At 43.1% G+C, this 13,414-nt stretch overlaps 1 pseudogene across 1 annotated transcript; it reads right to left on the bottom strand.

The window, feature by feature from the left end:
• Positions 1-736: 736 nt before the first annotated feature.
• Positions 737-11,075, bottom strand: LOC311143158 (RAS guanyl-releasing protein 2-like; annotated as a pseudogene). The gene is made up of 15 exons: positions 11,008-11,075; positions 10,365-10,467; positions 10,144-10,200; positions 5,966-6,097; positions 5,645-5,793; positions 5,265-5,438; positions 4,691-4,806; positions 4,033-4,316; positions 3,877-3,976; positions 3,681-3,779; positions 3,482-3,597; positions 3,175-3,315; positions 2,498-2,534; positions 860-1,003; positions 737-751 (listed from the first exon to the last, which is right to left on the bottom strand). The product of its transcript is annotated as an RAS guanyl-releasing protein 2-like (transcript).
• Between the last annotated feature and the right edge of the window lie 2,339 nt (positions 11,076-13,414).

Raw genomic sequence — 13,414 nt, 5'->3', positions numbered from 1 at the left:
CATGCTAATAACGGTCCTCTGAGTATATCAAAAAAGGTTTGGTATACCTCGACTGGTATGCCATCCAACCCTGGAGTTTTCCTCCCCTGTAATTTCACCTTCACATTAGTCTTTCTGTATGGCTGTGAATTTTACATTATCAATAGAAAAAATCTCTACAATTAGCTTCAGTTAGAGGAGATGGAGGCGACTGAAATGAAAACATATGATTAAAGTACTTTGTTTCCTCCTTCAAAATATAATTTGGTGAATCATGGGTGACTCCGTCATTTGTAACCAGTTTCAGTAAATTCATTTTGGTAGCATTTTTCCCCATATTCCATCCATTTTGCTTTATTTTTATAATATATTACACTTGAGCTTTCTTGAATAAGTTTCTCAATTTCTTTTTGTTTTTCCCTCTAATTTATTTTGAGCCTCTATGTTACAGTTTTTATTGCTATCTATCTGTTCTGTTAGACCTTCTATTTCCTTTGTTAGTATGGACTCTTTTGACCTAAATTGCTTTTGTTTTCGAGATGAGTACTGAATTGCATGGCCTCTAAAGGCACATTTAAAGGTGTCCCATACAATAAGGGGATTTGCTGTACCTATGTTATGTCAGAAAAAAACAGTTATAAATTCCTCTGTCCTAGTTAAAAACAAGTTATCATCCAATAGGCTTTGATTAAATTTCCATTATCCTCGCCCACGTGGAAATTCAGTATATGACGGTCCGACTGGATTCTGTCCCCCATCAACACTTTTTAAACTTTTGGTGCCAATGAGAATTACATAAATTTGAGACATCCAGGTAAAGATTGAACATAAAAGAAAACCGAGGTGAATTGTGTGGTGTGCTTGTGCCTGTCTGTTGTACAGTGTGTAGGTGCTGAGCCATATCAGGCACACTGAAGGAATGGGAGTGTTGGGGAGAATGGTGATCGTGACTGGCACTCTGTTATTTTGCAGCACTCAACAGCAAGGTGGCTGCGACAGTCTTTATGAGAGCTCACCCCACAGGCTAGATTAGAGAAGAAAATGAGTGGTACTGTGAGGTCAAATCTTTTGTAACATCAAAATGTACTTATGACTGTAATATGTGATTGTCTCACCTACCTATCTTAAGGTAAATGCACTAACTGTAAGTTGCTCTGGAAAATGACAAAACATGCCAAAAAATAATAATATTGCTTTTGTGTTCAACTACACAATAGGACTTGGAAAGGTCTTGGAAAGGTTTTGCTTGAGGTACAGTGCATACACTGTCTCACTGAGCAAGAGTGTTATTTACCAGATAATCTCTGAAAGATACACTGAACAAAAATATAAGCGCTACATGTAAAGTGTTGGTCCCATGTTTCATGAGCTGAAATAAAAATCCCAGAAATGTTCCATACGCACAAAAAGCTGTTTCTTAGCATTTCCCTTTGCCAAGATAATCCATCCACCTGACAGGAGTGGCATATCAAGAAGCTGATTAAATAGCATGATCATTACACAGGTGCACCTTGTGCTGGGTAAAATAAAAGGCCGCTTTAAAATGTGCAGTTTTGTCGCAACACAATGCCACATAAGTTTTCAGAGAGCGTGCAATTAGCATGCTGACTGCAGGAATGTCCACCAGAGCTGTTGCAAGAGAATTGAATGTTCAATTCTCTACCATAAGCCGCCTCCAACGTCATTTTAAAGAATTTGGCAGCACAGTACGTCCAACCGGCCTCACAACCGCAGACCACTGTGATGCGTGATTTGAAGGAGTCAGGCACAGGAGGGTAAATCACAGTATACAGAGTTTATTCCGTAATCCAGCGTAACCAGTCCAGTGAGCAAAACAGACGCACTGGAACAAACATGCACACGGGGAAAATACCCCAGCAATACAGAAATACTGAGCTCAACCGAGCTACTAATCCTCACAATCACCCACAAAGACAAGGGGGCAGAGGGAACACTTAAACACGTACTAATGAGGGGAATATGAACCAGATGTAATGACAAGACAAGACAAATGGAATGATGAGATATGGAGTGGCAGTGGCTAGAAGGCCGGTGACGACGAACGCCGAAGCCTGCCTAAACAAGGAGGGGAGGCAGCTTCGGAGGAAGTCGTGACAACCACGTGTAACCATGCCAGCCCAGGACCTCCACATCCGGCTTCTTCACCTGCGGCATCATCTGAGGGGGGGCGCTGAGGAGTATTTCTGTCTGTAATAAAGCCCTTTTGTGGGGAAAAACTCATTCTGATTGGCTGGGCCTGGCTTCCCTGTGCGTGAGCCTGGCTACCAAGTGGGTGGGCCTATGCCCTCCCAGGCCCACCCATGGCTGCACCGCTGCCCAGTCGTGTGAAATCCATAAATTGACTGATTTCCTTATATGAACTGTAACTCAGTAATCTCTTTGAAATTGTTGCATTTCTAATTTTTTCAGTATAATAAGCTATTATTAATATATTACACAATATTGTGCGTGTGGTGCCGGAGGTGCAGAATTCTGACAGATCCTTATATTACTGTACCTTTAGACTTGTATCTTTGTTTGTAAAATCCCCACATCTGAAAAAGACAGCACATCGGTCACTTTAAGCATTTAAAGTACAGGTTGGTGGTAACTTAGAAAATTATATTGATTGCCGAATGATCTTTTTAACCAAATTGCACAAAGCAACTCAAATCTGTTGTCATCAACAGTGAGCAATTAAGTTTTGTTTGTAACTCTCCCTTTCAGCATTCTCAGGATTCAACAAAAGTCAACTGCTGACAGCTTGATTGTTCAAAATGATTAGTAAAGAACAGACCTAAAGTTGGGGCATAGGCTAAAGTATGAAACAGAAAATGAAGTGGTGTCCACAGAAAGATAGATGAAATGTGTGTGAGAGCCAGAAAGAAACACTTCAAAATAGGAACCAGAACTGATGTGTGGGTGTGTTTTGTTAAGTATTGTCACCATCAGCACCTTCACCTTTCTACATCCAAAATGGTGTTCTTTGAATATCTTATTCCACCAGCTCGACTATGCTAGTCATAATCTGAGCTTTCGCTGATATGCGTATCTTTACATAACTTGTACATACAGGTCTTGGTACTAAATGGTTTATACCATATTGTTTCATATGTATTCACTTATGATTCAATAATGGCTAAAATAATAGCTTTTGCATGGAGTTCTACATAGTTGAAGCATAGGCATTCTTACAATGCCTTTACAGTGATGCAAAGTGTAGGCTTCATGCAGGTCTTCGCTGAAAACGTGTGGATGAACCCCATCTTGCTGTACAGTAAAGAGCTGGCCTTGGTGAAGTAGTCGATCATCTCCTCCTGACTGATTCTACCATCCCTGAGAGGGTGAGGGGTCAAACGTCAATATTACAGTAACAAGACTTTGTGTGACTCATGGAACTAAACATATGTAGTTAAGATGTTGGCCATTATGACCAATACAGTAGCTTGAATTATTAAATGTACTATAACTGTCATGAATAGTTATGACATGTGATACTCACCGATTCTTGTCCAGGTCATCAAACTTGCAAAGGTATGGGAAGTTGGTCCTAATGATCTCAAATTCCTTCTGAGAGATGTAGCCGTCTCCATCAGTGTCTAACTTCTTAAACACTGACTGCGAAATATGACCAAACAATTAATTATCATTGTCATGTTTCAAAATTACATTCAATATTTCAAATATGTTGAACAGCCTACCTCTACCATCTTCTGTATGTGTTTGCTGATGATGGTGGGGTTGGCTTTGGGCTTCACTGAAGATGCCCATTCCTCTATCACAGGCGGGCTCGGGGTAGACTGACAAACCAAAATAGAAATGTGACAAGTATGAACCTTTCCTCTAGATTACACACAATTTCACCTCGGTGTCTGTGTGTCCCTGACACATAGTCACCAATGGCCTGGCGGTGCGTGGCTTCCTCTGCAGGGACAGCTGATAGATCTCTTCCTCGGTGTGGTACTGGTCAAGAGATACTTGACAGGAACAAAACACGCTAATTTTAATGCCAACCGGTAACAAAAATCTATCAAGTCATACAGTATCAGTCACCCAGGCCAGACCTTGAGCAGGTCCATGTTGGGATCAACACTGGGTGGTGTGGTTTGGATCAGCGCTAGCTCCTGGAGGATCGCATACAGCTGCTGGGTCTTGGCCAGGTTGATCTGGGTCTTTTTGCGGTCGCTCCAGTCGGGCAGGTCCATGTGCACTGCGATCAGGTCCTTGAGGTGCACTCCCAGGATGGGGAAGCGAAAGCCTGTGCTCTCTGAGATACGCTGGCGGTACTGGCTGTAGTTCCCACAGGATGTCACCAGCTCCACCAGGTTGTTGAACACCTGACACAATAGGGACGTCACAGAATGATGGACATCACTTACGTTCCCCAGCAAGAAAACCAAACATGTCACTCAAACAGAAGGGGGAACTAACAAAGACTCACTGACCAACAACCAAAATGAAACAGGTGGGAGTTTTAGGAGGGGTTCTGAAAGACACACATTGGGGTGTCCACTAAAAGTTGACTAGCAACAACAACTGGAACCTAAAAGACACCTACCACGAGCGCCCACTAAATTTGTCCAAGAAGAGGCAAACAAAATAAAAAAACCACACCAAACTTAAAGACAGGAAGCACACCAAAAAGGTGGAGCAAAACAAAATCAGACAAAGGAATGTTTTTCTAGAGTCCTTCCACATCTCTCAAGACAACTGGAGCACCTGGGCCAGCACAGGTGGGACTGTGTGTCTTTGAGGCGTGAGATGGAGCTGTAACTGAGGCCCCCCACTACTGCCATCAGTGTTGAAGTTCTGCAGTTGTAACAACCTCTACAGAGAGACCAGAGAAAAACATATAACCCATCTGAGCACTAACATAGCCAACAAAAGCACAACAGGGAACACAAGACATGACCAACTTCAAGAGGCAGTTTAGATTTCTTTAACTGAGAATCAGCGGTACTCAAGAACTGACATAACTGACTTATCTTTATCTGAGGGAGGATTCGCACTGACCTAGTCATGGGTGTTGACTCTGTCTGACCTGGCAGTTGACTCTGTCTGACCTGGCAGTTGACTCTGTCTGACCTGGGAGTTGACTCTGTCTGACCTGGGAGTTGACTCTGTCTGACCTGGGAGTTGACTCTGTCTGACATGGGAGTTGACTCTGTCTGACATGGGAGTTGACTCTGTCTGACATGGGAGTTGACTATCCTTCGGACCTGCAAGTTGACTCTCTTTCTGAACTGGGGGTTGACTATCACTGACCTGGAAGTTGATTGACTGACCTGTGCGACCCTGATGAAGTGGGAGATGACTGCAGCCCTCTGGGAGGTGGTGGGCTTGCTGAGCACCATCAGCTGGATCCACTGAGACACACTGTTGAAGAGGGTGATGAAGCGCTCCAGGATGGGGTTGTCCACTGTGCAGCCATGCATCACAAAGCTGTGGTAGTCCTGGAACTGGAGGACAAGGAACCGTTTTAGACACACCGTCCAATATGCACGTATACACCAGGTCAAATGTGCACACAAACACACTGTCTCTCTCACACAAGTACAAATACAATGTATACTGCATCATTCAGCCAAAAGCAAAGAAATCAACTGAGTAAGACCCAGAAAGAAGCTGGTGAACAGAGCCACCTGCTGGCCAGCCACTCACTCACCAGTATCCTACAGAAGGACATACTCCATGTAGGTGAGGTGCTCTGCTAGTTCAGAGGAGTCCAGGTGATCAAAGAGGAGAGATGTCTTCCTCTTCTTGAAGTCAGACTGTGCTTGTTGGCTTACCGGTCTTCTCCACTCATATGACAGCCTAGAGAGAATAAAAAAGGAAAATAAACTATCACTAGAAGTACTGTGAGAGTGTAGATGCACTCATGCACTCTGAAATTCTTTATACTCATTTAAATGATATGCTAAGCTGTCACTGTGAGGAGACTATGGCTGCCTGGCTGATTGCCTGGCTGCAGACAGGCGGCACTTACACACTGTCAATGTTGATGAGTGTGCTCTGGTGCCCCTCTTCCTACTGTTCCAGCTGCTCCTTCAGCCCTCTGATCTGCTCTGCCAGCTCTGGGTTCAGACCAAACTCTGCTGGGAACTCACTGATCCAGCACCTTATGGAGAGACAGGGTTAAAGGGAAAGAAAGTCAGGAAGGGAGATGTTAGTATTGTCATTTCTGGCACAGAGCCAGAGAGTATGGAAATCCTATACCTACGTGGAAATCATACCTGCATTGATGTCATACACCTACATGGATGTCATACACCTACATGGATGATGTATACATACAGTGAGGGAAAAAAGTATTTGATCCCCTGCTGATTTTGTAAGTTTGCCCACTGACAAAGAAATGATCAGTGTATAATTTTAATGGTATGTGTATTTGAAGCTGAGATTAGGAGCACACTCTTAAAGGGAGTGCTTCTAATCTCAGCTTGTTACCTGTATAAAAGACACCTGTCCACAGAAGCAATCAATCAGATTCCTAACTCTCCACCATGGCCAAGACCAAAGAGCTCTCCAAGGATGTCAGGGACAAGATTGTAGACCTACACAAGGCTGGAATGGGCTACAAGACCATCGCCAAGCAGCTTGGTGAGAAGGTGACAACAGTTGGTGCGATTATTCGCAAATGGAAGAAACACAAAATAACTGTCAATCTCCCTCGGCCTGGGGCTCCATGCAAGATCTCTCCTTGTGGAGTTGCAATGATCATGAGAACGGTGAGGAATCAGCCCAGAACTACATGGGAGGATCTTGTCAATGATCTCAAGGCAGCTGGGACCATAGTCACCAAGAAAACAATTGGTAACACACTACGCCGTGAAGGACTGAAATCCTGCAGCACCCGCAAGGTCCCCCTGCTCAAGAAAGCACATATACAGGGCCGTCTGAAGTTTGCCAATGAACATCTGAATGATTCAGAGGAGAACTGGGTGAAAGTGTTGTGGTCAGATGAGACCAAAATCGAGCTCTTTGGCATCAATTCAACTCGCCGTGTTTGGAGGAGGAGGAATGCTGCCTATGACCCCAAGAACACCATTCCCACCGTCATACATGGAGGTGGAAACATTATGCTTTGGGGGTGTTTTTATGCTAAGGGGACAGGACAACTTCACCGCATCAAAGGGGCGATGGTCGGGGCCATGTACCGTCAAATCTTGGGTGAGAACCTCCTTCCCTCAGCCAGGGCATTGAAAATGGGTCGTGGATGGGTATTCCAGCATGACAATGACCCAAAACACACGGCCAAGGCAACAAAGGAGTGGCTCAAGAAGAAGCACATTAAAGGTCCTGGAGTGGCCTAGCCAGTCTCCAGACCTTAATCCCATAGAAAATCTGTGGAGGGAGCTGAAGGTTCGAGTTGCCAAACGTCAGGCCCGAAACCTTAATGACTTGGAGAAGATCTGCAAAGATGAGTGGGACAAAATCCCTCCTGAGATGTGCGCAAACCTGGTGGCCAACTACAAGAAACGTCTGACCTCTGTGATTGCCAACAAGGGTTTTGCCACCAAGTACTAAGTCATGTTTTGCAGAGGAGTCAAATACTTATTTCCCTCATTGAAATGCAAATCAATTTATAAAATTTTTGACATGCGTTTTTCTGGATTTTTTTGTTGTTATTCTGTCTCTCACTGTTCAAATAAACCTACCATTAAAATTATAGACTGATCATGTCTTTGTCAGTGGGCAAACGTACAATATCAGCAGGGGATCAAATACTTTTTTCCCCTCACTGTACATGGAAATCATATATAGTAATACATACACTGAGTGTACAAAACTCTTTCCATGAAGGACTGACCAGGTGAATTCAGGTGAAAGCTATGATCCCCTATTGATGTCACTTGTTAAATCCACTTCAAATCAGTGTAGATGAAGGGAAGACGACAGGTTAAAGAAGGATTTTTAAGCGTTGAAAGAATTGAGACATGGATTGTGTATGTGTGCCATTCAGAGGGTGAATGGACAAGACAAAAGATTGAAGTGCCTTTGAACGGGGTATGTTAGTAGGTGCCAGGCTTGAGTGTGTCAAGTGTGTCAAGAACTGCAACGCTGTTGGGTTTTTCATGCTCGACAGTTTCCCGCGTGTATCAAGAATGGTCCACCATCCAAAGGACATGTGGGAAACATTGGAGTCAACATGGGTCAGCGTCCCTGTGGAATGCATTTAACACCTTGTATTCCATGCCCCGACGAATGGAGGCTGTTCTGAGGGCAAAATGGGGTGCAACTCAAGATTAGGAAGATGTTCCTAATGTTTTGTACACTCAGTGTATATCATATACTGTACTGTACATACATGGAAATCAAATACCTACATGGATATTACACATAGTAATACATACAGAAAGTATATCATACTCCCGAGTGGTGCAGCGGTCTAAGGCACAGCATCTCAGTGCTAGAGGCGTCACTACACAATCTGGCCGTGATTGGGAGTCCCATATGGCGGTGCACAACTGGCCCAGCGTCGTCCGGGTTTGGCCGGGGTAGGCCGTCATTGTAAATAAGAATTTGTTCTTAACTGACTTGCCTAGTTAAATAAAGGTTAAAATAAAATAAAAAATATACTGTACATGCATGGTAATAATGGCTATAATATACATATCAAATTTTTTTTTTTTTTTTTTTTTTTTAGGGGGATGGATCAGCTTAATATTGCAGATAGATTGTATCTTCTATCAATGTAATTGTCTGCATCACTTCCAATCACCCATGTTTTTTTTATTTTTTATATATATATTCCCCTTTATTACTTTTCAACCCCATAATATACATATCTTTACATACCTAAATGAATATCATTTACATACAGTGCCTTCGGAAAGTATTCAGACATCTTTTGTTACATTACAGCCTTATTCTAAAATTGATTAAATTGTTGTTTTTGCCTCATCAATCTACACACAATACCCCATAATGACAAAGCAAAAACAGGTTTATAGAATTGTTTGCTAATTTATTAAAAATAAAAAATGGAAATATCTCATTTACATAAGTATTCAGACCCTTTACTCAGTACTTTGTTGAAGCATCTTTGGCAGCGATTACAGCATCAATTCTTCTTCGGTACGCTACCCTTCTTGAGTTTCTCCCATTCTTCTCTGCAGATCCTCTCAAGCTCTGTCAGGTTGGATGGGGAGCGTAGCTGCACAGCTATTTTCAGGTCTCTCCAGAGATGTTTGATCGGGTTCAAGTCCAGGCTCTGGCAGGGCCACTCAAGGACATTCAGAGACTTGTTACGTAGCCACTCCTGCGTTGTCTTGGCTGTGTGCTTGGGGTCGTTGTCCTGTTGAAAGGTGAACCTTCGCCCCAGTCTGAGGTCCTGAGCTCTCTGGAGCAGGTTTTCATCAAGGACCTCTCTGTACTTTGCTCCGTTCATCTTTGCCTCAATCCTGACTAGTCTCCCAGTCCCTGCCGCTGAAAAAGATCCCCACAGCATGATGCTGCCACTACCATGCTTCACCGTAGGGATGATGCCAGGTTTCCTCTAGACGTGACGCTTGGCATTCAGGCCAAAGAGTTCAATCTTGGTTTCATCAGACCAGAGAATCTTGTTTCTCATGGTCTGAGAGTCTTTAGTTGCCTTTTGGCAAACTCCAAGTGGGCTGTCATGTGCCTTTTACTGAGGAGTGGCTTCCGGCTGACCACTCTACCATAAAGGCCTGATTGGTGGAGTGCTGCAAAGATGGTTGTCCTTCTGGAAGGTTCTCCCATCTCCACAGAGGAACTCTAGAGCTCTGTCAGAGAACCATCAGGTTCTTGGTCACCTCCCTGACCAAGGCCCTTCATCCCCGATTGCTCAGTTTAGCCGGACAGCCAGCTCTAGGAAGAGTCTTGGTGGTTCCAAACATCTTCCATTTAAGAATGATGGAGGCCACTGTGTTCTTGGGGACCTTCAATGCTGCAGAAATGTGTTGGTACCCTTCCCCAGATCTGTGCCTCGTCACAATCCTGTCTCGGAGCTCTACGGACAATTCCTTCGACCTCATGGCTTGGTTTTTGCTCTGACCTGCACTGTGGGACCTTATATAGACAGGTTTGTGCCTTTCCAAATGATGTCATGGAGGTGACACACAAGCACAGAATCTCACAACTAAGACCTATACCAGTTATTTCTCTGTGGCACCTCCATGATGTTCTATATTCACTCACTTGATAAGATGGCAGATTTGTGACCTGAGTTCAGCTGGACAGTTTTCCTCCAGAGACTTGTTGCGTGGTCAAGGAAAAAAATGACTTTTCCACCAAAATGATTTGAATCCCTTTGTCTGGTAATCTCATGGGCCATCGCTATATGTAAAAAATTGCCCTGTGCTAGCTTCTGGCACATACGTTTAAGAGAATAGTGGTGTGTCATTTGTCTGAAAGGATACTCATTGGAGAGTTTCTTGGCCAGGTCAGCAGAGGAGATGTACCAGGGATGCATCATGAGAAACATCCGGCCCAGAGGCTCATCATTCAGCCTGCCTTCATCATCTACCAGGAGAGGAGAGATACATGGATGACCTTCACTGTACAAGGCATTATCTACCAGGAGAGATACATGGATGATCTTCACTGTACAAGGCATTATCTACCAGGAGAGGAGAGATACATGGATGACCTTCACTGTACAAGGCATTATCTACCAGGAGAGATACATGGATGACCTTCACTGTACAAGGCATTATCTACCAGGAGAGGAGAGATACGTGGATGACCTTCACTGTACAAGGCATTATCTACCAGGAGAGGAGAGATACATGGATGACCTTCACTGTACAAGGCATTATCTACCAGGAGAGGAGAGATACATGGATGACCTTCACTGTACAAGGCATTATCTACCAGGAGAGGAGAGATACATGGATTACTTTCACTGTACAAGGCAAGCTGCCAGATATTGTGTAAATCATTTAAATGGAAACTGCTGTAGTGGTGCACACTAAAAAACAAATCAAAATGTTTTCGAAGCAGGCACTGTCTGCAACTAAATCAGACACTACACCAGAAGAGAAGCAATTAGTGTATCCTTACCAAATGCTTCGACGCAAGCCTCTGTAAGATCATCCTGTCGCTGACTGATCCAATTTGATGAACTTCATCCTCCTCTGGCCCTCTCTGTTGTCTCCTCCGTTCACACTTACATTGAGACTGTGATGAGGTGTGGGAGTTAGAAGAAAGGCTGGGTGTTTGCTATTCTGTTGGGCAACCTTCCAACAGAGCCCTCTGATGAGTCTGTTAGTCCTCAGGCAGGCAGCTACCCTGCTCCAGTCAACAAGCCAAGAAACTGTCTTCCTCTTTTATGAGGCTTTCAGTGGAAGTCTGCTTCTTGCCCCACCTAAAACATGAACGTTGGTATAGTCATGAAAACAAAAATCAACTCTCAGATGGGTATTCAACTGTTCGCTTACTGATGTTAATACAAAATGGTCTATTTTTGTGACATAAGAACCTGCAATATTGCAGTATGTTTGTGTAATAATTCATCCTTCCACATCAATGTTTTATCTGATTATAAATGATGAAAGGAAAAGATAGTCCCAGCCAAATGATTACTCATCAGACAGAGATCAAAGTGTGTTGGTGACTGTTCAATCTTTCCCACATATCAAATAAATGTCAACAGTTATCTCAAACAAAATTCGACATTGCTCTGTTTTGCATACATTTCCTGACCTATTAGATACAGTACATTAGTCATTATAAAATTATTCCCAGCACTTGACACCACAACCAGTCTAACAACCAATTTATATTAGATCATAAAAATGTCTTACCCTCTTGAATTGACCCCAGCAGAATTGTCATAAAATGTGTAAAACTGGAAAATTGTCTGTCATCAAGTGGATTGCAAACATCAAGAGAACTTCGTTGACCCTGTTAAGACCTCATTAACTATCTCACTAAATGTAAATGTTAATGCTGTATATGAAAAGTAATTAGGATTCCATCATAAGACTATGAAAGCTGTGTGAACCCCTCCATTCAGTAATGTATTCAAAGCAGTTCGACTGACTCAGTTTCCTTTTTGCTGAGCAATTTAATGCGGTCACATTGCCTTTTCTTGACCGTGCCTGTTACGGATACAGGTACAATGTATGTGTTTTTGTGTTTTTCCTCTCCTTCTGCCCTAATCACAGGTGTCCTTTGTGTTCCTGATTGGTGGCCGTTGGGGTGTCCCACCTGTCCGACATCCGTTTGTCTGCTGATTGCTGAGGTGGACCAATCAGTGGACATTCCTCTGCATTGCACCACCTGTTTCTGGTTTTTCACTCACATCACACATCCCATTGTTTTAAAAGCCAGTCAGTTGTGTTTGCTGACAGAGACTCTTTTTGTTTGTGAGTATAGATACTGTGGTGTCCTGTTTTTTTGTGTACACACTCATTTGCTGGTTACTCTGTATGGTAACTATGTTGTGTGTTCCTGGGAAAAGGGGGATTTAGCAAGTTGCCCTTGGGCATACATTACCCGTAGAAAGAACATTGTCTAAAAACACTAGTTAGACCTGAGCGGACCACCCACTGTATTTTTGTATGATTAGCAGTAGCTTAGCGGTTCTTGAGGCAGGCAAGATCAGTTTAGGGTTTTTTGACATTATTGTTTCATTCCTTGGGTCCTGCTCAGCCCTTTTTCCCAAACCTTTACTGTGTGTTTGTAAATAAACATTTTTTGTTTGACAGTAGCTTATGGTTGTCGGTGTATTTTTGTTCTCACTGTTTCCGTGTCACTATTCTAATTTGCATGAGTTATGTTACGGGTCTCTTGTCCATCCACCCTAGACTTTTAAAGCCACAGGGTTCGTAACAGTGCCCCAAAGTGTCAACCACCTTTCCTCTTAATAAAGTAAATGCGCTGACAAAGTATTGCTGTTGGTGGTGTGAATTATTATTAATTAATTATTAAGGGTTCTTGGTCAGTTGACATAACAAAACACTTACATGTTGCGATGGAAACATGTTTCTCTCCCCTCTGTCTCTCTCCCTCTTCCTGTCAACACACATACGCACACACACACACACACATACACACATCCTGAGGGTGGGGGTGTAATTGTGGTTATCCTTTCTAGTTATTCAGTTTCTTTGAGGTTGCAAATCCATGACGTCATATGTCTGTGTGTTTTCACCATATCCTTGCTCATCCAGATTCACTACTTGCCTTTCTATGTAAATACATATGCCAACATATGCATATGACATCGAGAACATTTTTGGAGAATATTTGTATTTTCACATCTTTTAAATGCATCTGCAAGATAACTATAAAGATAAAGTAAATAAGATTATCAATAATGCAAATTCCATTTGAGCTGATGTACTCAGAGACAGTAACTGTGCCCAAGCTATCAAGCTCTAGTTTCCTGCTCCCTCTGTCCAGGCCAAGGGGTCATTTCCCATGACCCTATTCTACTGATGTGTGCTAGGAAACATGTGACTAT

Source organism: Coregonus lavaretus, assembly GCF_964263955.1.
Source record: "Coregonus lavaretus genome assembly, chromosome: 15".
Lineage (NCBI taxonomy): Eukaryota > Metazoa > Chordata > Actinopteri > Salmoniformes > Salmonidae > Coregonus > Coregonus lavaretus.
Note: the sequence above shows the minus strand (reverse complement) of the source record. Positions and strands in the feature narration are given on the sequence as shown.